The following is a 24088-nucleotide window of genomic DNA, read 5'->3' on the forward strand; positions in this document are numbered from 1 at the left end:
AGGAGGTTAACATAGCCACATGCAAGATGTATCCGCAGAAGGTGAAGCGTGTCCAGGGTCCCAATGCTGGCATCACGGCCCTGCATCAACACATGCTGCGCCACCATAAAGCTGCCTGGGAGAACTCCAATGTAGTGGTCCAGCCTGCTGCATCACCCAGTTGCATGCCACTCCCTCTTTCAGCCATCCAAGGCTCCACCACCTCAGCCGAAGGGAGCTGTGTGTTATACCTTCCTCCGATCGCTCCAGATACTCCTGCCCCTCCTACTTTTAGTCAGACATTCCGCCAGAAATCCATCGGTGAAGCCATGTCCAAAAGACAACAGTATGCGACTACTCATCCAACGGCGCAGAAGCTTAATGTGCTCCTGTCCAAGTTGCTGGTACTGCAGTCCCTCCCTTTTCAAGTGGACACTCAGAGTATGGGGGTACACTAAGAGGCAGGGGCTGGGACATGTTGTAGCTCGCCTCATGGTGGACCACCAGCTTGATGCTCATCAGAATGGGTAATCAAAAAATGTTTATAAATGAAAATTTCATTAAATAAAAATTACATTAAAAATCTGCCACATCCAGATGCTCTGCGGCAGTGATTTCGATAGCGATGCCTGTAATCTGCATGTCATGCTGAATAACAGTATTATTCAAGCGTTAGAACAAAGCAAAGTGTTCTACACCCCTATTGAGTCTCTCTGTAGGCCAGACAATAGCCATTTTTAATACAGATTTGCCGCAAATAAATTCGGACCGAACCAAATATTTTTGGAAAATTTGTCGAATGGGTCAAATTGAATTTTTTTTAAAGTTAACTCATCTCTAGTTACATATTTACGCATAAATATACACACACACACTGGCCCTGATTTACTAAGAGTGGAGTGGTTTTTAATTCTTAGGTTTTTTTACATTTTGCACTTTTCCCTGCATTTTGCTTTTTTTTTTTACACATGCTCTGATCTGTCGGGGTTTCCTCAGCTCTTTTCTGTGGAAACCTTTGTAAATATGTTGAGTTTTTGGGAAAATGTGTGGGACATTTCCCCTTTTCGCCGACCATGCCCACTTTTCCACACAGCCACACCCCTTTTTCGGGTTTTCTCATTAAAATGTAGAGTTAGTTGGGTTCCTTTCAATTCTGGTGCAAATTCTGGTGCACATTGTGGTGCAGACAGAAATTCTGGCACAAAACCCGACAACACATGTTGGGTTTAAAATAGTAAATAAGGACTACTGATTATAGATAATTGATATAAATCAAATGGAACATTTCCAATACTCATTGTAGTCTCCACAGATAATGATATTAACATATATGCAGTTTGTTAGATTAAAATGAATACCAAAGAACCAGTATAGCACCAAGTGGGCATATAACATATATAATATTGAATAATAAAACCCATGCTCCAGTCATGCTGATCACCATCCACTTGCTATGATTTTGCTTAGCATTTCAGTAATGTCCACTGGTCTTGCTCCCTTTCTTTTTACTCATACCCTGTTTATTACCCCTGTTGCCCTGTCACTGTTGCCACCATCATTAGACTCACCCCATTGCCTTATATTTTTTTTTTACTAATTTAGCAATATTATATTCTGCAATAGTTTACATTAATAAAAAAAAAACTTAAATATTCAACATTGTAAACTCAGAGTTAACAATCTAAAGGATTTACATGAATGATACAAAGTATAATGTTTATCTGTTGGATCAGCTATGTGTAATAGCAATAGACAATAAAAAATAAAGCTGTTGAAACCAGCAAAAATCAATGTCAACAAAAATATAAGTAGATATGGGGGAAGATTTATAAAATCCTGTCCAGAGGAAAAATTGCTGTGTTGCCCATAGTAACCAATCAGATTGCTACTTTTATTTTGCAGCATGCTTTTCAAAAATGAAAGAAGCAATCTGATTGGTTGCTATGAGTAACTCAGCAACTTTTCCCCTGAAAAGGTTTTGATAAATCTCCCCATGGACCCTGCCTGTACGCCAAACTACCAATCACCCAACTACCCTCAGCAAGTATACATTTTTTCATATTTCAAAAAAACACTAAGTTACCCAATGAATGCCCATATTCTAGCTAGCAAAGATCATAAATGGGGCCAATAACATTTCACTTTAAATTGCATCTGTTAGTGGAAGAAGATAACACACACACAAAAAAAAAACAGAATACAAGCTATTTCAATGAATTCCTATGCACATTAAATACTAGAAAACAATGGGAGAAATAAATGAAAAGTCTTATAAAGTCTGCTTGTGTTTCCAGCTGTCCCTGGCAGCTCGGTTTTTTTTAAATGGCGAACGCTGTTACTAATTCAGTGCAGTGTAAACCTTTCACTGTGCCAAACTTTCTCTTTTCAACAGTTTCAAAATGATTATTTTTTGTGCCAAGGAATCCTGGTTTTCCTTGAAAAAATCCCCATATAGGTCAATTTTATCTGATTTTAGGGTTTTACCAGGGAAATGGCAGGTTTCTATTTTGTGCAAATGCTGTTACAAAACCAAACATAAATTCCACATGTCTTAAAATAGGCAAAACCCAGCAAAAAGGAATGGCATAAGTTTTATTTTTTCCACCTATAGGGGTCATTTATCATTGATGGCTTTGGTAAAAGAGTTTTAACCCCTTCAGGACGGAGCCCATTTTGGCCTTAAGGACCGGAGCGTTTTTTGCACATCTGACCTCTGTCACTTTAAACATTAATAACTCTGGAATGCTTTTACTTATCATTCTGATTCCGAGATTGTTTTTTCATGACATATTCTACTTTAACATAGTGGTAAATTTTTGTCGATACTTGCATCCTTTCTTGGTGAAAAATCCGTAAATTTGATGAAAAATTTGAAAATGTAGCATTTTTCTAACTTTGAAGCTTTCTGCTTGTAAGGAAAATGGATATTACGAATACATTTTTTTCAGTTCACATATACAATATGTCTACTTTATATTTGCATCATAAAATTGATGTGTTTTTACTTTTGGAAGACACCAGAGGGCTTCAACGGTCAACAGCAATTTTCAGATTTTTCACAAAATTTTCAAACTCTGTATTTTTCAGGGACCAGTTCAGGTTTGAAGTGGATTTGAAGGGTCTTCATATTAGAAATACCCCATAAATGACCCCATTATAAAAACTACACCCCCCAAAGTATTCAAAATGACATTCAGTCAGCGTTTGAACCCTTTAGGTATTTCACACGAATAGCAGCAAAGTGAAGGAGAAAATTCACAATCTTCATTTTTTACACTCACATGTTCTTGTAGACTCAATTTTTGAATTTTTACAAGGGGTAAAAGGACAACATTTTTACTTGTATTTGTAGCCCAATTTGTCTCGAGTAAGGACATACCTCATATGTCTATGTAAAGTGTTCGGTGGGCGCAGTAGAGGGCTCAGAAGGGAAGGAGCGACAAGGGGATTTTGGAGAGTACGTTTTTCTGAAATGGTTTTTGGGGGGCATGTTACATTTAGGATGCCCTTATGGTGCCAGAACAGCAAAAAAAACACATGGCATACCATTTTGGAAACTAGACCCCTCGGGGAATGTAACATGGGATAAAGTGAGCCTTTATACCCCACAGGTGTTTCACGACTTTTGCAAATGTAAAAAAAAAAAAAAAAAATTTACCTAAAATGCTTGTTTTTTTTTAAAAAGGGTAATAGCAGAAAATACCCCTAAACATTTGAAGCCCAATTTCTCCCGATTCAGAAAACACCCGATATGGGGGTGAAAAGTGCTCTGCTGGGGCACTACAGGTCTCGAAAGAGTCACATTTGGCTTTTTGAAAGCAAATTTTGCTCTGGGGGCATGCCACATTTAGGAAGCCCCTATGGTGCCAGGACAGCAAGAAAAATCCCACATGGCATACCATTTTGGAAACTAGACCCCCTCGGGGAACGTAACAAGGGGTTAAGTGAACCTTTATACCCCACAGGTGTTTCACGACTTTTGCATATGTAAAAAAAAAATTATTTTTTTTTACCTAAAATGCTTGTTTTCCCAAAAATTTTACATTTTTAAAAAGGGTAAAAGCAGAAAATACCCCCCAAAATTTTTAACACAATTTCTCCCGAGTACGGCGATACCCCATATGTGACCCTAAACTGTTGCCTTGAAATACGACAGGGCTCCAAAGTGAGAGCACCATGCGCATTTGAGGCCTAGATTAGGGACTTGCATAGGGGTGGACATAGGGGAATTCTACGCCAGTGATTCCCAAACAGGGTGCCTCCAGCTGTTGCAAAACTCCCAGCATGCCTGGACAGTCAATGGCTGTCCAACAATACTGGGAGTTGTTGTTTTGCAACAGCTGGAGGCTCCATTTTGGAAACAGTGGGGTACCATACGCTTTCATTTTTATTGGGAAGGGGAGGGGGGCTGTGTAGGGGTATGTGTATATGTAGTGTTTTTTTTACTTTTTATTTTATTATTTGTTAGTGTAGTGTAGTGTTTTTAGGGTACAGTCGCACGGGCGGGGGTTCACAGTAGTTTCTCGCTGGCAGTTTGAGCTGCGGCAGAAAATTTACAGCAGCTCAAACTTGCAGCCAGATACTTACTGTAATCCTCCGCCCATGTGAGTGTACCCTGTACATTCACATTGGGGGGGGGACATCCAGCTGTTGCAAAACTACAACTCCCAGCATGCGCTGACAGACTGTACATGCTGAGAGTTTTAGTTTTGCAACAGCTGTAGGCACACTGGTTATGTATCACTGAGTTTGTGACCTAACTCAGTGTTTCACAACCAGTGTGCCTCCAGCTGTTGCAAAACTACAACTCCCAGCATGTACGGTGCATGGTGTACATTGACTGCTGAGAGTTGGAGTTTGCAACAGCTGGAGGCACACCGGTCGTGAAACACTGAGTTAGGTAAAAAAAAAACTCTAAGTTTCACAACCAGTGTGCCTTCAGCTGTTGCAAAACTACAACTCTCAGCAGTCACCGACAGCCAACGGGCATGCTGGGAGTTGTAGTTATGCAACCAGCATGCACTTTAGCTGTTTGTGCAAGCTGGGAGTTGTAGTTATACAACAGCTGAAGGTACACTTTTCCATACAAAAAATGTGCCTCCAGCTGTTGCAAAACCATAAGTCCCAGCATGCCCATAAGGGAATGCTGGGAGTTGTGGTGGTCTGCCTCCTGCTGTTGCATAACTACAGCTCCCAGCATGCCCTTTTTGCATGCTGGGAGCTGTTGCTAAGCAACAGCAGGAGGCTGTCACTCACCTCCAACGGTCCACGCCGCATGAGGTCAGTCCCTCATCGTCGCCGCCACCGCTGCTGCTCCTGGGGCCCCGATCCCAACATTGACGTCGGGGATCGGGGTCCCCAGCACCCGAGGTGCACGTCCCGCACCCGCTCACGTCCTCCGGAAGAGGGGCGGAGCGGGTGCAGGAGTGACACCCGCAGCAGGCGCCCTGATTGGTCGGCCTTTAATCCGGCCGACGAATCAGGGCGATCGTGAGGTGGCACCAGTGCCACCTCACCCCTGCAGGCTCTGGCTGTTCGGGGCCATCAGAGACGGCCCCGAACAGCCAGTAATTCCGGGTCACCGAAGACCCGATTGACCCAGATCGCCGCAGATCGCTGGACTGAATTGTCCAGCGATCTGCGGCGATCGCCGACATGGGGGGGCATAGTGACCCCCCTGGGCGATATGCCGGGATGCCTGCTGATCGATTTCAGCAGGCATCCGGCTCCGGTCCCCAACCGGCTAGTGGTGGGGACCGGAATTCCCACGGGCGTATGGATACGCCCTCGGTCCTTAAGGACTCGGAATGCAGGGCGTATCCATATGCCCTATGTCCTGAAGAGGTTAAAGGCATTTTTTTTGCTTTATTTTTGTACATCTGCCCCATATATTTTTCATACTAACACATGAGATTGATAACTTGGAGCACAGAAGTAAAACACAAGTCTCAGTAAGACTTTTTTCCGATTTTTTAAAATTACTCACATAAGGGAGTCTTGTACTCCTGGTCAGATCTAAAGCTGACTTGCGACTGTCAGGGACCAACATGGGGGGGGGGGGGTTTCAGGGAGAGTGAGCTCTAAACTAACTCTAAAACCGGTCTCCCTGCCTACTTGCCCATCGACAACTGAGCGCAGGTCCCTCCCTGAACTAATGTGCAGGGGCATAAAAACACAAACTAACAAATAGTCGGTAACAAACCAGAAACATACAGGAACATAGAACTCCATAGTATAAAAGTTCAGAGGGCATAGATCAGAGAGTTAGTACAGAGGACACTATATCAGCTGTTATGAACAGAGGACTCCATAGATCAGCGGACATGAACAGAGGACTCAGAGGTCATGAACAGAGGACACAATAGATCGGCGGTCGTGAACAGAGGGCACTATAGATAAGTGGTCATGAATAGAACTCCAAAGATCTGAACAAAGAACTAATAAACATATAGTGTTCAAAACACCAGACAGGAAAAGAGATTAGTCTGAATATACTCCAGAAACAAAACAGGAATAAGCTGAATCCCCTAGAAAAAACACCGGTAGACACAGGAATAACAATACCCTTCCCATGGACAGGTAAATGGGATCTACCGCTAAAAAGGAATATTCGCAATGCCACATAAAACCTCAAGTAGGCAAGGAGTCCCCATGGAATGGTAACAGGGATGCTTAGTTACAACACAGAAAAACGGATACAACAGGATATAATTATAGAACACTGATCAAACTGAACACAAGACAGGATAAATCACAATCCTTTCAGAACACCTCCAGTAGACGCAGAATTAGCAAAACCCTCTGAGTCCCCATGGACAGATAACAGGGATGCCTAAATACACAGGATGCCTAAATACATAGGATATAATTATAGAACACTATTCACACTGAACACAAGACCGGAATAGCAATCCCTCCGAACACCTCCAGTAGACAAGGAATCCCCATGGAGTGGTAACAGGGATCTAACATAGGACACTGTTCACACTGGACACACAAACTGGACATTCCACTTCACTAATGAAGTAGCCATTAATAATAAATCCAAATAGACTACTGGCCAGCGGCACACTCACCAGTGTGGACAGGATTTTGGCCCAGTAGGAAAACAGAAATTTAAAACACAGAACTTCATATGAACGGATACAAGAGAAAACAGTGTGAACAGACATTTAGCAAAAAAGGACATACAAATCCTAAAACCGACTAAACAAACACAACTTAAAATCTACAAAGGGCATGCCACATAACATTGGCTAAAACAGAGATAGTAGATTAAAAGCTCAAATAAAGAGAGTTTCACCGAGAGCTTCATGCAGCAAGTCCAGCATCTTAGCAAGTCTAGACTGGGCTGACTTTAAATAGACACACCCTAGGAGCCATTGGCTAGCAAGCAAAAGGCTATTAACTATTCCCTGACCAGGGAACATAGAACTGTTCACACACAACCAAACCAATAACAGGCCAATACAGACATGACAGCGACTTTTTAAAAGGCGTTTGTGGCATTTTTTTTGCCTACGTGTGACATTCGCACATCATAAATATGTGACCACTGCAAGTAAAAACTGATAATTGCTAAGGTAGGGCTGTTTACAACTTTATGCTAACCCACAAAATTTGCACAAAAAAGGGCTTCTTCACACATGCGATTATTTGTGCACCCGGAGTAAGCAAGGAAAAAAAAGGCTCTAAATGGCTTGATAGATGTCCCCTATATGTTTTTAGAAAAAAATTTAATAAATAAAAGTTATAAAAGAAAATAACAATGAATGATACAAACACGTACAGTGTTGTGCTTCTGACCTACTACAACATATCAAGCATATTAGTCATTTAGCTGGAGTCTGAACTGTTATATCCCAGATAAATAGTCTAGTCTGAGACTATAGAAGCAAACCTTTATTTTATGTTGAGCCAAGAGAAAATTGACCCCTATGATGTTTATTTCTTTGTGTACACCATTTTTCACCCAGCACCCAGTGACAACAAAATGTTGTCTCATTTTGTTAAATTAGCTCTGAGGAGTGGAAGATATTTATATGTAAGGCTTTTGTAGCCCAAGTTAAATACATTTAAACACAATTAATAATATGAATAAATATGGGATATGGTTTAATGTTGATGCCATCATATTTTTACAAAGTGCCTTTGGATGGTTGTCTAGTGTGCTGAGAAACTGCCAATTCTTTTTAGAAATGTCTAAAAGAGTATTTATATCTTAATACTTCCTATATGAACATGCAGTGCCCATCTAAATGATATGTCAAACAATTTCCAATAGATGTGACTCCAACCTTTTGTACCCAATCATATATTTATATTATATTATATTATAGTGATGGTAAAGATGAATGGCTTTAAGTGATGGAAAAGATGAATGGCTTTAAGTAATGGAAAAGAGGAATGGCTTTAAGCAGTTTATGTTAATCTTATAGGGGGACATTTATCACTGTTGGCTTTGGTAAACGAGTTCTGAAGGCATATTTTTTTGATGAACCCCCTAGAAGGTGACCCATACTAGTGACCCTGTCCCCTATACATTTCCCCCTGTCCTCCCATAAAGATTACTTTTCATTTTCACAAGAGGAAAAAGGAAAAAAAGACCCCCAACATTTGTATGGAAATACCCCATATGTGGATGTAAAGTGCTCTGCGGGTGCACAACAGGGCTCAGGAGTGAGAGCGCACCATGTACATTTGAGGCCTAAATTGGTGATTTGCACAGGGGTGGCTGATTTTACAGTGGTTCTGACACAAACGCAAAAAAGAAACACCCACATGTGACCCCATTTTGGAAACTACACCCCTCACGGAACATAGCAAGAGGTATAGAGAGCCTTAACACTCCACAGGTGTTTGACAAATTTTCATTAAAGTTGGACATGAAAATGAAAATTTTTATTTTTTTCACAAAAATGCTGGTGTTACCCCAAAGTTTTCATTTTCACAAGGGGTAATAATAAGAAAGTCCCCCAAAATCTGTAACCCCATTTCTTCTGAGTAAGGAAAAACCCCAAATGTGTATGTAAAGTGCATGTAAAATGGGGTCACATGTGGGGGGTCCACTGTTCTGGCACCATGGTAGCTTTGTAAATGCATATTGCCCCCGACTTCTAATCCAATCAAATTCTCTCTCTAAAAGCTCAATGGCGCTCCTTCCCTTCTGAGCCCTGTAGTGCATCCGCAGAGCAGTTTACATCAATATATGTCGTTTTTCCATACTCAGAAGAAATAGTGCTACAAATTGGGGGGGGGGGTTCTCCTATTACTCCTTGTAAAAATGGAAAAATAAAAGCTTTGGGGTAACACCAGCATTTTAGTTAAAAAAAAAAAAAATCAAAATTCTCATTTTCATGTCCAACTTCAGTGAAAATTCGTCAAACATCTGTGGGGTGTTAAGGCTCACTGTATCCCTTGTTACATGTCTTGAGGGGAGTAGTTGCCAAATAGTATGCCATGGGGTGTTTTTTTTTTTGCTGTTCTAGCACCACAGGGGCTTCCTAAAAGCCAAATGTTGCTCCTTCTCTTCGGAGCGTTATAGTGCGCCCAAAACAGGAATTTAGGTGCACTACTGTGGTAGATGTAAACAATGACATTGGCTAACCCTTAAAACTGATGTTAAAATTGAGACATTAGCCAGTATATCCTTAGATGAAGGACATACCTGAGCCCGCACACCGTCAAGGTTTCTCAAGTGGCGTGGGACCTAACACTAAACCTACCTGTGCATGATAATCAAAACCAGGGGCCAGTGGGCAATTATGATTAAGACAGACATAGAAAAATGTGGTTGAGGTCTAAAATAAAAAGATTTAAATGTTGATTCTGAAGACCAGTTATCCGCCTTTAGGATGTGGGAAAGGGAACCACCTGAGATAACATCTTTTGTGGACATAGTGCTTCAGTCAGAGTGAGCCCTAAAAAGAGATATAGTGGTTCTAATCCATCTAGCTAAAGTGGATGAAGAAACAGGGAGGTGAGGTTTGCAGTATGAGATAAGGAGTTGGGATGAAGAAGAAGAACGTAGAGAAAATGTTTTGTGTTCGTAAGCTTGTAAGCAGAATACTACGCATAGATCTGGACGATTAGGAAAATATGGATAAAATACTGATTTAATAGTAGTTTTTGTACATCTATATATTTCAAACTGGACGCCGTGAGGGGAGAAACTCTCTTGATGAAAATTAGACAGCATAGTAAGCTTAACAGATAGAAATTTTAGAGAAAGGGAGTCATTGTCTGTCTATGAAGAAATGAGAGAGATGACCAAGGAAACATCCCAGGTGGATTGGTATTTCGGACGTGGGGGTCTTTTAAAATGAATACCTTTAAGAAGCTTACAGATTAAAGGGTGCTTACCAATAGGAGTATCGTGCCAAGGAGCGTGATATGCTGAAATGGCAGAATGATAGAGATTAATTGTATGATAAGCTTTTCCAGATTCAAATTATTCAGAAAGAAAGTTTAAGAAATGGGGGATAGATGTGTGTATGGGATCCAGATGTCTTCTAAGGCACCAATTATGCCAAAACTTCCAAGCTGATCGTAAGCTTTTCTGGTACCGGGAGCCCAGGATTCAGCGAGGATGTCTTTAGTTGATTGTGAAAGTTCAAAATCAATTAGGGTTTTCCAGATATGAGCCATGCTACAAGTGGCATTGAATTCGATAGAATGAGAGGATGAGGATTGTTGTTGGGATCTACAAGGATAGGGGTGAAAGATGGAAGAATTCTGTGAATGTATATGGTCAGATTCAGAAGTTGAGGGAACCATGTTTGAGATGGCCACCAGGGAGTGATTAATACTACAGTCAATTGAAGGGATATTGTCTGTAACAAGACTCTGGGAATCATTGAAAATGGGCGAAAAGTGTAGAGAGTGCCAGGCAAAGTTTGGAAAAAAGAGTCTATGGCTAGGGCTTCTGGATCTGGGTGCCAGCTGTAGAACATTGGGATCTGGCGATTGAGTCATGATGAAAAAGATCCAGGAGAAGTGGACCCCAGAGATTGTTGATGGATTGGAAGATCATCCGATCAAACATCCAATCGTTGGAATTGATGAGGTAGCGGGAGTTCCAATCTGCTATTGAGTTTTAAAGTCCTGGAATGTATTCTGATTTGAGAACAATATCCATGTCTAAGCAGAAATTTCATAACTGTGTTGCTAAATCTGTGAGAGCTTTGGAACACGTGCCACCCAAACGATTGATATATTGAACCGTTGAAATGTTGTCCATACGAATCAATATACAGCAATGCGATCTGAACTTCGCAAAGCTCTTAAGGGTTAAAAATCCTGCTAATAGCTCTAGACAATTGCCTCCTGTGGAAGTTGAACCGCAGCGAGCGCCCCAACCCTGAAGGCTGGCATCGGATTCTATGATCATGTCCGATCGGCAGTTGAAAATGGCTTTTCCATTCCAGGAAAGTTCTTCATCGACTTTTGAAGAGAGAGTAATCTCGTCTGAGTAAGAAAGACCTTTTCTCATATGGTGAGCCTTGAGTCTATAAATTGCCCTGTAGTGTAATGGGGCATGGAAGATGGCTTGAATGGATGATGAAAGGAGGCCTACTGTTCTTGCAATTGACCTCAGTGATATGGAACGTTTCAGAAGAATGGATTGGATTTCTTTCCAAATGGAATATAATTTCCTGGGGAGAAGACTTAGAGTAGAGGTTTGGGTGTTGATCATGAAGCCTAGGAACTCTAGTTCTTTTAAAGGATTAAGTATTGCTTTTTTTGTATTGATAGAAAAACCCAGGTTGGTGAGTAGTGATATTGTCCAGTTTAAATGGCGAATGAGGATGGTGCGGGATTGTGCCATAATCAGAATATCATTCAAATATATTATAAGGCATATACCCCGACTCCGTAATATGGACACCACAGGTTTCATCAGTTTGGTCAAACACCGAGGGGCTGAGGACAGACCGAATGGAAGGCAGGTGAATTGCCATGTGACCTTTTCCCAAATAAATTGAAGATAATATTGATGACAGGGATGAATTGGGATTGTTAGATAAGCATCTTTTAGGTCTACTTTTATTAACCAATCTTGTTCTAACAGTAAATCTCTTAAGAGGTGAATGCCCTCCATTTTGAAATGTTGGTAATGAACAAATTCGTTCAAATGACAGAGATTGATACCGTATATGCCGACGTATAAGACGACTGGGCGTATAAGATGACCCTGAACTTTTACAGTTAAAATATAGAGTTTGGGATATACTTGCCGTATAAGACTACCCCTCCTACTGTGATGTACAGTACCTTGTAGTTCCCCCCATATTGAGTAGGCAGTATAGTTCCCCCACATTAGGTAGGCAGCATGTTCCCCCACAATAGTAGGCAGCTCTCCCACATTAGGTCAGCAGTTCCCATACATTAGGTCAGCAATTCCACCACATTAGGTCAGCAGCTCCCACACGTTAGGTCAGCAGCTCCCCCACAATAGTAGGCAGCTCCCCCACATTAGGTCGGCAGCTCCCCCCCACAATAGTCGGCAGCTCCCCCCCCCTTAAGTAGGCATCTCCCCCACACAATAGTAGGCAGCTTCCCCCCACAATAGTCGGCAGCTCCCCCCCCACAATAGTAGGCAGCTCCCCCCCACACAATAGTAGGCAGCTCCCCCCCCCACAAAATAGTAGGCAGCTCCCCCCCCCACACAATAGTAGGCAGCTCCCCCCCCCACAATAGTAGGCAGCCCCCCCACAATAGTAGGCAGCTCCCCACCACAATAGTAGGCAGCCCCCCCCCCCACAATAGTAGGCAGCCCCCCCCCACAATAGTAGGCAGCTCCCCCTCCCCACAATAGTAGGCAGCTCCCCCCCCACAATAGTAGGCAGCTCCCCCCCCCACAATAGTAGGCAGCCCCCCCCACAATAGTAGGCAGCTCCCCCTCCCCACAATAGTAGGCAGCTCCCCCCCCACAATAATAGGCAGCTCCCCCCCCCAACAATAGTAGGCATACAACTTCCAGCCATATACAGTGTATGGCTGGAGGCTGTATGTCTGTGTACTGCCCCCCACAGTGTTCCGGTCACTGCTCCTCCAGCCCTGGGTCACAATCTACTACTATGGCCTATGGACCATAGCAGCAGTTCCGGGACCGGAGGAGCGGTGATCGGAACACTGTAGATGACGCGCTGCCGGTCACTCACCAGGACCCGGCAAGCTGTCATCCTCCTGCGCCTCTATGGTTGTACGCATGGGACGTCACTGACGTCACGTGCGTACAACCATAGAGAGGTGGAGAAGCACAGAAGGACCGGAGGAAGACTGCAGGAGGATCGGAGGAGTACGCGTGGTGGTCGGGGAATGGTAAGTGACCCGCAGACATCCTTATGTTCCGAAAAGATTTTTTGGGACACAGGGATGTCCGGCATAGGAATACTTATGATTATCTTCCCAGCTCCTGTGTGCGGCTGCAGGCGGGGGCCGGCCAGAGTATGTAAAAACAAATTCATGTATACTAAAAACCAGGGTGCCTCCAGCTGTTGTGAAACTACAACTACCAGCATGCCCTGACAGCCTTTACCGGTCCGGGCATGCTGCAAGTTGTAGTTTCACAACAGCTGGAGGCGCCCTGGTTTTTAAGTATACTGTACAGTTATTAGTTTGTACATGCTCTGGCCGGCCCCGCCTGCAGCCACACACAGGAGTCAGGAAGATAATCATAAGTATCCCTATGCCAGACCCCAATACCCGGCGTATAAGACGACCCCCGACTTTTCAGAAGAAAATTTGGGGTTAAAAAGTCGTCTTATACGCCGGGATATACGGTAACTGGTCTGTGTCCTTTTTTCTTGAAGAGGAAAATGTTGCTGAGAAACCCTTGAGAGGAGGAGGGGGATGCTCCTTTTTTTGCTAGATGTTTGATCTCTTGGGAAATAAGGGAATGATCTAGAATTGAAAATTGGATGTGATGAGGAGGATAAAGTTGAATTGGTGGGGATAGGAAATCTATCAAATAACCCGATGCTGTATGGAGAATCCATGCATCTGATGTTATGGAAGCCCAAGTTGGGAAAAAATATTTGAGACGGCTACCTAGAGGAGGGAGGGAAGAAAATCTCGGAGGAAGACTTACCTGAAGATGGTCTTGACCGTGGATAGCCTTGTTGTCCTCGTGCGCCATGGACGGCCTCTTGATGGGAAGAATGGAGATGGAGCCGTTTGGAAGGAGGAGGAAGGATAGAAATTTCTCTCTGATTGGAAATCATTTCTGGGGGGTTGGCGGTTTGAATACGGATGGCCGGGAAAGCGTCCCTACTTTTTGGGACAAAACTTTTTTCAAGTGAAGCTTGAGCTTTGTCCAAAGAGGTAAATATTAGAGATGAGCGAATCAAAGTTGACGAACCCGAATTCGTTACGAATTTCATGAAAAATTTTGCGCCAATCGCTTAATTAAACTCCATTTTACAGCGTTCCAGGCTTTTGGAGAGCTTAAATGGCGGATCCATATCAGTACATGGGGCAGGAGATTATGGGAGGGCGGGAAACAGCGGCGGGAATGAAGGTAGGCGGTCTGACCCTGAATCACATGTGAGATGCAGCCTATCAGTGTTCACTGACCCCTGTGATGTCACAGCCCCTATATAATCGGCGGCCATCTTGCCTCTCTTCATTTAATCTATGCACTCAGATGGAGAGGATGGGACTGCGTGTGTGTGAATAGCTCATACCACAGCGTTACACTGCAACTGCTAGTCACATTAGCATTAGGAAAGGCAGGAGTGCAGAGTGCTGTGCTGTTACTCTGAGAAGGATCATTGATAGCTAAACCTCCTAATCACATTATTGAGCATTGCAGCAGAGAGGGGCAGATAGCTGTCAGCTGCCTCATACAGATCTCCAAGCTGCCTGAACTTTCTGAAGCATCTTATCTCCTCATTGTTCAGCCCAATTGAGTTTATTTTTATTTGCTCAACAAATCTTCTACTGCTCAGAATTGTGTGACAGAGTGCAATTTAGGGTTTATTCCCTTGATTTTTTTTTTGTGGTGCTGCACTGTTGGGTCCTGCTGCTGTTCAGAAATATGTGATTGTTCAGTGGACTGTAGTGTATTTGTACCATTTTGTACCTGTTCATCTGTCAAGGGGCTGGCTACATACTGTGCTAGTCCAAAAAATACTATTCACTGGCTGTTTTTTTTTTATAGTTTTTTTCTGCGTATAGTTACGCTTATATATCTTCCCTCATCAGTGTATACCGCATAGGTACATCCAAGTATCGCACCATTTAGTACCTGTCCAGGTGCTCCATACCGTCAAAGTCCAAACCATAGTATCCACCGGCTGGTGTTTTACAAAAATACAGAGTTTTTTCTGCGTATAGTTAGGCATATTACTGCCCTCATCAGTGCATACCACATAGGTACATCCAAGTATTGTACCATTAGTACCTGTTAAGCTGTCAAGCTGCTCCATACCGTCAAAGTCCAAACCATAGTATCCACCGGCTGGTGTTTTACAAAAATACAGAGTTTTTTCTGTGTATAGTTAGGCATATTACTGCCCTCATCAGTGCATACCGCATAGGTACATCCAAGTATTGTACCATCTAGTACCTGTTAATCTGTCAAGGGCCTACATACTGTTTAAGGACAGCCGTAAGTAATCACCTGCTGCTGTTCTAGACAAATACTGTTTAAAGAGTAGTGTAGCGTATTGTAATACCCTCATAAACACTCTAAGTATGTCAGGCAGAGAAGTGCCAGGACGTGCATCGAGGAGTGGCAGAGGCCTAAATACTTCAGGCAGAATTGGCAGCAGATTTGGGGTGAGTGGCAGCAGGAGTCGCAGCGAGAGGCCTGAGCTCCCTTTATCAGCCAGCGGTCGTGTCTCCACCAGCAACCCATCTGCTGTCGTGGATTGGTTAACACGCTCATCCACATCATCACAAGTGACATCTGACACCCCCAGTCAACAGTCGGTGGGTTCCTCAGACACAACCCTCAGTTGACATGGCCCGGCAGCAGTCCCTGTCCTCCCATTGCCTTTGTCCTGTGCTGTTCCCTCTCCTGAAGAAGTATGTTATGCTGTGGGTTCAGCTCCACTATTTACTGAGGACGATCTAATAGAGCGCAGTCAGCAGCTACTGGACAGCCAAGAAAGGGAGGAAACATGCGCTGCTTGCTCCGCTAGGCGGCCAAGTAGTGATGTGGAGAGTGACATGGGAAGCGGTGTTGCAAGTGTTCAGGGTCCTGAAGCAGACACTGTTGGGGAACCTGAGGAGGACATCAGTGACGTGCACACAACTGTTGATGATGATGAAGCCGATCGCAATTGGGAGCCGGGTGCAGAAGGGGCTTCATCAGGAGAAGAGAGTTGCAGGTTGCCCTTGAGGCAGCAAGGTGGTAGCACGGTTGACAGTCAGCATGGTGGCAGTAGTGGAAATTCAGGAGCCAAACGTGCCCGGGGGAGACCACCTGATTCGCGGCAGCCTACCTTTTCGGGAGGTAGTGGAACAGGGGTTCCTGGATGGCGCCAGTAGCAGTCCATTAGTGCAGACTGCGGGTGGGAAAATCAGCTACTCAGCGGTGTGGAAGTTTTTCAAAAGGCATCCGGAGGAGGTTCACGTAGCCACATGCAAGATCTGTCGGCAGAAGGTGAAGCATGGCCAGGGTCCCAATGTTGGCACCACGGCCCTGCGTCAACACATGCTTCTCCACCATAAAGCGGCCTGGGTGAACCGTGGCTTCGATGTAGTGGTCCAGCCTGCTGCATCACCCAGTGGCCCTCCGCTCCCTCCTTCATCCAGCCAAGGCTCCACCACCAAGGGAGCTGTGTGTCAAACCCTCCTTCTGTCGCTCCTGCTTCTCCCGCTTTTAGTCAGCCATTCCGCCAACAATCCATCGGCGAAGCCATGTCCAAGAGACAACAATATGCGCCCACTCATCCAACGGCGCAGAAGTTGAATGTGCTCCTGTCCAAATTGCTGGTGTTGCAGTCCCTCCCTTTTCAAGTGGTGGACTCTGCACCTTTCAGAGAATTCATGGCTTGTGCCGAGCCGAGGTGGAGAGTCCCAAGCCGTCATTTCTTTGCGAAGAAGGCAGTACCAGCCCGGCATAAGTTTGTACAAGAGAAGGTGGGCCAGTCCTTGAGCCTGTCGGTGTGTTCAAAAGTGTACGGCAGCGCCGACGTGTGGAGCTGTAATTACGGGCAGGGACAATACTTGTTTTTTACGTCTCACTGGGTAAATGTGGTTCTTGTACAGCCACAACAGCAACTTGGACAGGTCATACCACTTCCTCCTCCATGCTCTCGCTCCCAGGCAGTTGGTCCAGTGGGGTAACAATAAATTTGGGGCCCCCCCCTGCAAGATTTATTGAGGAGGCTCCTAAGCTCCTCCCCCACAAGGTATGCCACGCCCATGCCAATATACCCCACCCATCACAAATTACTCCGCCCATACTGACATGTACTGCCATAGGCATTTTCTATGGACTTATGAAGAGCATCTGTAGGTAATTCTTACATTTGTTTTTGCCCCCGAGCAGCAGCGAAGCATCACACAATTCTCGGTAAGGGGCCCAGAGAGGTTGGGTGTGTCTGAGTTCCTGTTAGTTCCAGAGTCTTCCAGTGAAGCATCATCCGCCCTGCCCAGGTGTGTGGCAGACACCTGGGTAGAGGTTTTTCCTGCTATGGAGCCCCAGGAGGCTTCATCTTGCACTCCCCGTACCCGGCCGGCTTGGGGTGCAAAGGAAAATGCGACGGCCAGTAGTCAGGATGGGGTGAGACGATCCACTAGGGCCCATAGCCATGTGGGGCCCCCTCCCCCGTCCCCTGCTGGGAGCTGCAAAGCTTCCAGCAAAAGCTCCTCAAGGAAAAGAAGCACATCCAGGCTGAGGAGTTGAGTGAAGGCTTCTACCTCGGGCTCCTCAGAACCCCAGCAATGGGGGGTCAAGGGGCCAAGGGAATCACTGTCGACTTTTGGTTCAAGAATCCAGGCAACGATGGCCCAATATGAGCAACTTGGGAAACAGCTTTGTGGCCTAAGAGAAGATATCAAGTTCACAAGTTACCAGGCGGATACAGCAGCCAAGGGCAAGAGAGCAGCATTCACTGCAAAGGTGAGAGCACTAAAGAAAGAGTTGGTGGATCTGGTTCAGCTGAGATTAGACATTGTGGTTGGAGCCGGCTTCTTCAGTGAGAAGATTCTAAATGAAGAGAGGTTCCCCAAAAAGCGTGTCTCCAGAGGTTCAGAAAAAGATTGTCACCAAGATGAGAGTGAGGAGGAGGAGATGGAGGAAGGTGAGGAGGGGGATGTGAGTGAGGGGGATATGGACACAGGTTCTGTTTGTACCACCACCACTGTTACCCCTGACCCCCCACTTACCCTGAGTGCGGACTATATAAACCCGGCTCAGGTGGCCTTACCTCCCTCCAGTGAGGATGATGAGGATGGCAGTGACTGTAGTGATTGCAGCGGCTTGGCAGATGGGGGTCTCCTGCGGGCGATTGTTATGCAGGAGTCCCCCAATCGTCTAGAAAAATGTTCTTTCGGGGATGATTTGGGCCCAGAGGAGAAGAAAAAAGCGAAGGGCAAGAAGAGGAAGAAGACACAGACAGTGAAGTTTGTCTTTTCTCCCTTCCAGCAACCTGGGTAGGCTAAAAAGTCGGTTCAGGGTGCTGGGTCCCCCAATCTGCCAGACCCCGTTTCTGTAGTGGAGCGGGGCCAGCATGGGGGATACAGTAGTGCACACAAAATGGCCGCGGGTGCTATAGAAAAAAAAGGGCACCCTCCTTTGAGGGGGGAGGGTGTCCAGGCACCAGAAAATAGCGGTAGATTTACCCATTTGGGGGGCGGTCCCCAGATTGAAGCTGGCAGTATAGGTCCTGGCACTGTGGGGCACTCCCCTGTGAGGGGGGAGTGTCTGGGTTCCGGATCTTGTTGGTTCAGGGGGCGGTCCCCTAGGTAACACAGTTGGTACCAGTTCTGGCGCGTCGTGACTCTCCCCTGTGAAGGGGGAGGTTCTGCGCCCGTCAGCTGCAGTAAGCGGGTCAGGAGTGCATCCAGTGGGACAGCTCCCGCCAAAATCTATGGCGCTGTGCGAGGGGGCGGAGCCTGTGTCCGTGCCCCAGAAGACTGAACGGAGGAGCTGTGCAGCGCTGATCCTTAAGCCAGCAACCCTTGTACACGGAGCAATAGACCAAGCCAGCCCGGCCTCTAATACATCAAGGTAGAGTGTAGGCAAGAGTGAAAGTGAGAGAGAGAATGTGAATAAAATGGTAATGTGCAGAATCTGAGCTATGGTAGTGTGCATGGGAGGAGTTGTGGTAGCAGGCTGGATGAGGGGGTAACTTGTGGGGTGGAAGTGGGGTGCTAGAGAGGGGTGCAAGTGGAGTGCAAGAGAGGGGTGCAAGTGGAGTACAAGAGAGGGGTGCAAGTGAAGTGCAAGAGAGGGGTGCAAGTGGAGTACAAGAGAGGGGTGCAAGTGGAGTGCAAGAGAGGGGTGGAAGTGAGGTGCAAGAGAGGGGTGCAAGTGAGGTGCAAGAAAGGGGTGCAAGTGGAGTGCAAGAGAGGGGTGCAAGTGGAGTGCAAGAGAGGGGTGCAAGTGGAGTGCAAGAGAGGGGTGCAAGTGAGGTGCAAGAGAGGGGTGCAAGTGAGGTGCAAGAGAGGGGTGCAAGTGGAGTGCAAGAGAGGGGTGCAAGTGAGGTGCAAGAGAGGGGTGCAAGTGGAGTGCAAGAGAGGGGTGCAAGTGAGGTGCAAGAGAGGGGTGCAAGTGAGGTGCAAGAGAGGGGTGCAAGTGGAGTGCAAGAGAGGGGTGCAAGTGGAGTGCAAGAGAGGGGTGCAAGTGAGGTGCAAGAGAGGGGTGCAAGTGGAGTGCAAGAGAGGGGTGCAAGTGAGGTGCAAGAGAGGGGTGCAAGTGAGGTGCAAGAGAGGGGTGCAAGTGGAGTGCAAGAGAGGGGTGCAAGTGGAGTGCAAGAGAGGGGTGCAAGTGAGGTGCAAGAGAGGGGTGCAAGTGGAGTGCAAGAGAGAGGTGCAAGTGGAGTGCAAGAGAGGGGTGCAAGTGGAGTGCAAGAGAGGGGTGGTAGTGGAATGCCAGAGAGAGGTTTGGTGGCTGACATCTCTGTTAAGAATAAGGGTGCTGGTTTGGGGTCTAGATCAGGTTCTGGTTCGACTGCACCCCCCCCCCGGTAGTGGCTGCTTCTCCCAGAAGCTATGCCAGCATCACTGCCGGGGGATCAGGGGGATCCCCATCTCTGTCTGGCTCTGGGGGTCACTTGCAACAGTGCCTCCTGGAGGCTCTACGTAGGGGAGACAGGTGTCAATCTAGGTAGAGGGGAGGGGTGAGGTTGACCTGTCTTTTTGGATAGAAAGACATGGCTTAGGCGCATTCCGAGAACATAAGGGGGGGGTGGTCTGGTCCCTCCCGACATCCGGGCAGGAAAGTGGCCGTAGGAATGTGGTCCGTTTAGTGTGGAGGGGCGAAGATGCGTGTCCGCCACGGGGTAAGGTGGTTGAGCTCCTCCTCCAAATGGCATTCAGGGCAAGTGACATCTTTGCCCTGATCCACCCCTACGCTACCTCTGAGTCTGACATCAGCTTTGTTCGGCTGGAGGGTCTTGAACTCTCAAACTATGAGGTGGTGAAAAACGAGCCCGGCTGGCGGGATTTCGCCGTAAAGGCGATATCCCGTAAGAATTTGGCCAAGAAAGTGACCGTTTTGACACGTAACGAGTCACTCTCTTGCTATGACATCATGACCTGGCTCAGCCGATATGGTGATGTGATGGACATGCCAAAAAAAAAACTATGACGAACATGTTATCTGGTCTGGGGCCTGGACGTTTTCAGTCAAACTGAAGCGTTCGGGGAGCACTGTTGCCCATATTCCATCAGCTGCTTTTCTTGGGAGAGACAGAATCCAAATTTTCTACCAGGGGCAGACCAAGGTCTGTCACAGGTGCGGCAGCCCCATTCACTTTAGCTCAGCCTGTACTGTGCAGGTCTGTGCTCTGAGTGGTGGGGTAGGTACTTTTGCCGCATCCTGTAGGCAGATCAGGTGTAATCTGTTTGGTGTCTTAGGACACCCTTTCAGCCGTTGTCCTAACGCCTTTGCCCGTGCGACGGTCACCTTGGCTGGGGAGAGCAGTAATGTTGCCTCAGCTGGGGAGGGCATGAGTGCGGGTGAAGGTGCAAAAGGGTCAGTGAAGAGGAAAAGTCCCGCCAAGCTGAGGCGGGAGGCTAATCGGAGAAGGAGCAGGGAACTGGAGAGTTCCCATGTGGCAGGGGTAGCTTCTGGCCCTGCTCCAGAGGTTGGTTCCGAAACTGCTGAGGCCCTGGAGGAGAATGTGCTGGATGAGAAGATGGGGAGAATCTGTAGAGAAGAGGGCAGCAAGGCCGATCTTTTAGATTCCTCCCACTGTGAAAGTGTGGATGAGGAGGGTGAAGAGAGGCCAAAAAAGAAGGGCAGTAAAGGGAGAAAGAAGAGGTCGGAGTCCTCTAGTCCCCGTGCTACGGACCAGGTCCCAAGCGGAAGCTTACCTGCTCCCCCTCTGATTGATCTGTCTAACCGATACTCTGTCTTTGAAGACATCTCCTCCCCCTCATTGGAGGGGGGGTCGAGGATGGGGCGCCTGAAGTGGGGGAACCTCCAGGGGGAACTGGGCCCTGTACTCATGAGGCAATTTCTTCAGGGGATGGGGCCAAACAAGAGCCAGGCGGAGATGGGGATTTAAAAATGGACCAGTCTGAGACCAAAAAAAGGTTTAAAGAGAAAGAAACCTCCTCTTCCGGAGATGAGGGGGTAAAGAAAAAACTGAAATGAGGGGGTTAGGGCCATCTAACTCAATCACCCATGATGGAGGCACTCACCCCATTGACGCTGGCATCTATTAACTGTGCCAGCATAAAGTCTGATATGGCTAGATTCGCAGCCTTTGATTTTCTCGGCTGTGTTGAAGCCGACATTTTCTTTTTACAGGAGACCAGGTTGTCAGATCTAGCCTCCCTGGTGAAAGCCAGGAGAGAGTGGAGGCGTGGCCCCTCCCACTGGTCTCTTGCGGCTGAGCCGTATAGTGGGGTGGCTGTCCTTTTTATCGCTCCTGTTGAATGCAGACGGGTTATTGAGTTAGAAATGGGGAGGTGCCTGATCTTAGATGTCCTCATGAATGGTCAAGAACTTCGGGGGACAAAAAGTGGGGACGAAAAGATCTCTTTATGAGGATTAAGCCCTTTCTTTTTACAAGCCGACAGGTGATCTTTGGAGGGGATTTCAATGCTGTCAAGAGATCCCAAGATAGGAGAGGTTCCAATGATCGGTTGGCTTATGATAGCTTAGCTCTCAAAAGTATAGTTAGGGAAGCTCGCCTAGAGGATGCCCACATCCGGAGCCCCTCAGGCCACGCGGGTTTCACCTATCATCGAGGTAGCTGCAGGTCTAGAATAGACAGGTTTTATTTGAAGGAGGAAGCCGTCTCTTCCGCATTGTCCGTGGTTGAGGTGGAGTTCTCCGATCACTGTATGATTTTGTTTTCCCTGAATGTTTCAGAGACCCCCTGGATGGGTAAAGGTTACTGGAAGCTGAATTCGTCCCTCCTGGAGGAAGCAGAGGTAAGACAGTCCTTTGAGGATTTTCTTCAAAGTCAGGTACCTTTACTGGGCCTATGTAGTAGTAAGTCAGAGTGATGGGAGATATTCAAGAAGCGGGTTGCGGGGTTCTTCCGCTGGCTCTCGAGCCTCAGGTCCCTGAACAGGTATCGCTTGTATCAGGGTCTGAGGAGGAAACTCGAGCTTCTCGTCTCGTCTGGAGGTAGCCGAGAGGATATCTCCAGAGTGAAATCCTTGCTGATGAGGTGTCAGTACGATAGGCATGCATCTTTGGTTTTTGAGAGGGATTTCGGGAAGTGCCGCTCGCCCGACCCATACAGAAACTGTAAAATGTCAGTGAGTAGTAAAGTCATTTAAGGACTGATTGATAGTACAGGATCTCTGAATCGGTCCAGATCAGGGATCTTGGAGGTCGTCAGATCCTTCTACTCACACCTCTTAGGAAGGAAGGATCTAGATCGAGACAGGATGTCGGCTTTCCTGGCTGAAACCATTCCTGAGCCAGGAGTAGACGTCCCTCTTGATGTTTTGGCAGAAGAAATCAGGGAAGAGGAAGTGGGACTGACGATCGAGAGGCTTGCCCCTAAGAAGTCGCCAGGTCCGGATGGCTTAACATCCGAGTGGTACAGGACCTTTAAGGAGTCTTCAGCTCTCCTCTTGACTGAGGTATTCAATGAGTGTCTCTCCTCGGGCACTCTGCTGAAGTCAATGAGGAGGTCAGCCCTGATTCTTCTCTCAAAGGGTAAAGATCCCAGCCGTATTGAGAATTGGAGGCCCATAGCTCTTCTCAATTAGGACAGGAAGCTTCTCGCCAAGATTCTGTTTAATCGGCTGGTGAAGTTTGCACCCCGGGTCCTTTCGGGGGCCCAGCATTGCACGGTTCCAGGCCGCAGCACCTTAAGTGCTGTTCTCGGTGTTCGGGAGGCAGTGGAGCGGAGTGGTGCAGGTCTCTGGAAGGGGTACTTGCTGTCCCTGGATCAGGCCAAAGCATTTGACCGGGTGAACCACGAGTACCTCTGGTCCGTCCTCTGGTGATGTCGGAGGTGGAACGCTACTCGGAGGCATCCGGGTCTAAGATCAACCGGGATAAGTGTGAAAGTCCTTGGCTGGGAGGGGGATATCCTACGTTTGATCTCCCGGACACCCTCCCAGGGCCCCAAGACTCACCAAAACTTCTGGGCATCACATTCGGCCAGGATGATTATCCCACCAAAAACTGGGATGGTAAGCTCCAGGATGCCACTCAGAAGGTGGACCAGTGGAAGGGTTGGTCTATGACCCTCAGGGAAAGGGTACACCTGATCAAATCGTACCTGCTCCCCTTGTTTATCTATCTGGGCAGTGTATGTATCTTGCCAGAGGCTTACTATACTAGGATCTACAGCCTGTTTTTCCAACTGTTACGGGGGAACAGGATGAACCTAGTCAAGAGGGAGGTTACGTACCGCACGAGGAGATTAGGGGATTTATCTATGGTAAACCCTGTGGTGTTCTTAACAAACACCTTCTTGAAAGCCAACATCTCAAACCTCTGGTCAGAGAGGGCTCC

Source organism: Hyla sarda, chromosome 1 (genome assembly GCF_029499605.1).
Source record: "Hyla sarda isolate aHylSar1 chromosome 1, aHylSar1.hap1, whole genome shotgun sequence".
Taxonomy (NCBI): Eukaryota; Metazoa; Chordata; class Amphibia; order Anura; family Hylidae; genus Hyla; species Hyla sarda.